This window comes from Herpailurus yagouaroundi, unplaced genomic scaffold (assembly GCF_014898765.1).
Source record: "Herpailurus yagouaroundi ecotype Mexico unplaced genomic scaffold, PumYag 160, whole genome shotgun sequence".
NCBI lineage: Eukaryota > Metazoa > Chordata > Mammalia > Carnivora > Felidae > Herpailurus > Herpailurus yagouaroundi.
In genome coordinates, this window is record NW_024412401.1 from 1,998,250 (window position 1) to 2,001,524 (window position 3,275).

Here is a 3,275-nt window from a genome sequence, read left to right on the forward strand (position 1 = left end):
TTTAAAAAAAGAAGAAGAAGAAGAAGAAGAAGAAGAAGAAGAAGAAGAAGAAGAAGAAGAAGAAGAAGGAAAGAAAGAAAGAGGACAAAAAAAGCTCAATTCAGCTGCAAGTCACTGACATTGGCTCCCAGAGGAGAGCTCCATTCCTCTGGATTTCAGAGATAAAAAATGAGTTCCGGGGCGCCTGGGTGGCGCAGTCGGTTAAGCGTCCGACTTCAGCCAGGTCACGATCTCGCGGTCCCTGAGTGAGTTCGATCCCCGCGTCGGGCTCTGGGCTGATGGCTCAGAGCCTGGAGCCTGTTTCCGATTCTGTGTCTCCCTCTCTCTCTGCCCCTCGCCCGTTCATGCTCTGTCTCTCTCTGTCCCAAAAAAAAAATGAGTTCCATGGTTTTTCTTCTCTGATGTCCCTAAAATAAATATGTGGCTTTTTTGAGGTTTTCTAGTTTTTACAATTAGTAGCCATGACAAAGAGACAAGAGGTTAAGAAAAAATTGCTCCTTTCTATGACCTATACTTCATCCCCAGGATTCAGCTCTAAGTATAAAAAAACTCATCTGTAACCACAACTTTCCATCAAACTGCATGGATTTTCCTTCTCACCTCACCATCAATCCTCCCCCTTCACCTATCTCACCACCATGTGGAAACAAAGGGGTACCTGGGTGATAACAGTGGGTCATGGCCCATGGGTAAGACGTAAAGTAGATCCAATACATGTCAGAAGATACCAAATTCTTGGGGTTTTTCTGGACAATTCAGGCTAGGAGTGAGGATGATGGGTCAGAGGGGCAGTAAAGAGAGGAAATGAGATGTGGATACGGTAACAAGTAGGTGACTCCAATGCTGGGGCAGAAGCAGTGGTGAAAACAGCAAACGTACGTAACAACTACCACATCCTGGGCACCGTTCGGAACATGTCATCCAACTAACCCGTTTAATCTTCACACTATCCATTCACTTTACAAATGAGGAAACTGAGGAAGTGGAAGAGTAAGTAACTTGCGTGGGGTCATACCACGGGTACATCACAGAGCCAGAGGTGAACCCAGGCAGCTTGGCACCAGAGCCAATTAACAATTTAACTTCTACAATATGGTCCTCTTGTTAAGAGGAAGATCACTTTACCATCCTCTTCCTCTTTCCAAGTTCAAAACTATGTTGACTTTGCCCTACGCAATGAGAAACCAAAGGAAAAAACAGAGGCCCAAACTGCATGGAGTCTGAAATGGACTGGGGTAGATAATGCAATCAACAATCCAAGCAAAGGTTTGAGTAACTCAGAACGAAGCACTTTGGAAACTACAGGTGGGTACATGAAAGAAAGATCAGTAATATTCACCATTTATATTATGTCCATGTATGCTTAAAAAAATCACTTTTAAAACCCAAGATTTCAAGAAAAATCTCCAAGAAAAAATAAGCCTCCTTACATCAGTATTCGACATACATTAAAAAACATGGCTGTTATATTTCAAGGTGCTAAATCCCTCAGCACAATGAAAATATGCATTTTTTAACAGTGTCAAAAACATACCTACCGTACACTAGTCCCTCTAGTTACTGTCCATATAATTGAACCACTATTTGGTTACAACCGATCCTGTTTCAGTAGCCATGACACTTAGAACTACAAGACACACCCATAAAAGGCTCAATGAATTCAGCACCTATGAAGCTCTACAGTGCTGGGCAAGGGCAGTCTGCACACATTACATCACGGGAGCAGGGACACTGACCCTCATGCTCTCCACAATATCTTCCACTGCCTTGCATATATCCGCTCCATCTTCCAGATAAGACAACAGAGGGAGGGAGAGACTCAGGTCTGACTCAAGGTCACGAAGCCACTAAGCAAAGAACCCAGATTTGAATCCAACTCTGCCTGATTTCAAAGCCCACACTCACTCTTTCACACAGCCCCATATTTTCCATATTGTACTGCAAAGATCACGTGGAGGAAATGCACAGTTAGATAAAAAGACTGTGCAAAAATCGAGACCATACTGTGCATATTTTCAGACCACAGCGCTATGAACCTCGAAATCAACCACAAGAAAAAATTTGGAAAGATAACAAATACTTGGAGACTGAAGAACATCCTACTAAAGAATTAATGGGCTAACCAAGAAGTTAAAGAGGAAATTAAGAAGTATATGGAAGCCAATGAAAATGATAACACCACAACCCAAAACCTCTGGGATGCAGCAAAGGCGGTCATAAGCGGAAAGAATAGCAATCCAGGGCGCCTGGGTGGCGCAGTCGGTTAAGCGTCCGACTTCAGCCAGGTCACGATCTCGCGGTCCATGAGTTCGAGCCCCGCGTCAGGCTCTGGGCTGATGGCTCAGAGCCTGGAGCCTGTTTCCGATTCTGTGTCTCTCCCTCTCTCTGCCCCTCGCCCGTTCATGCTCTGTCTCTCTCTGTCCCAAAAATAAATAAAAACGTTGAAAAAAAAATTAAAAAAAAAAAAAAAAAAGAATAGCAATCCAGGCCTTCCTAAAGAAGGAAGAGAGCTCTCATACACAACCTAACTTTATGCCTTAAAGAGCTGGATAAAGAACAGCAAATAAAAAAATAATAAAAAATAATAAAAAAAAATTTAAAAAAAAAAAAAGGGGCGCCTGGGTGGCGCAGTCGGTTAAGCGTCCGACTTCAACCAGATCACGATCTCACGGTCCGTGAGTTCAAGCCCCGCGTCGGGCTCTGGGCTGATGGCTCAGAGCATGGAGCCTGTTTCCGATTCTGTGTCTCCCTCTCTCTCTGCCCCTCGCCCGTTCATGCTCTGTCTCTCTCTGTCCCAAAAATAAATAAACGTTGAAAAAAAAAATTTAAAAGAACAGCAAATAAAACCCAAAACCACCAGAAGACAGGAAATAATAAAGATCAGAGCAGAAACTAATGCTCTCGAAACCAAAAAAACAGTAGAACAGATCAATGAAACCAGAAGCTGGTTCCTCAAAAGAATTAACAAAAGTGATAAACCACTAGCCAGTTTGATCAAAAAGAAAAAGGAAAGGACCCAAATAAATAAAATCAAGAATGAAAGAGGAGAGATCACAACCAACACAGCAGAAATAAAAACAATAATAAGAGAATATTATAAGCAATTCTATGCCAGTAAAATGGGCAATCTGGAAGTAATGGACAAATTCCTAGAAACATATACACTACCAAAACTGAAACAGGAAGAAATATAAAATTTGAACAGACCCATAACCAGTAAGGAAATGGAATTAGTAATCAAAAATCTCCCAAAAAACAAGAGTCCAGGGACAGAT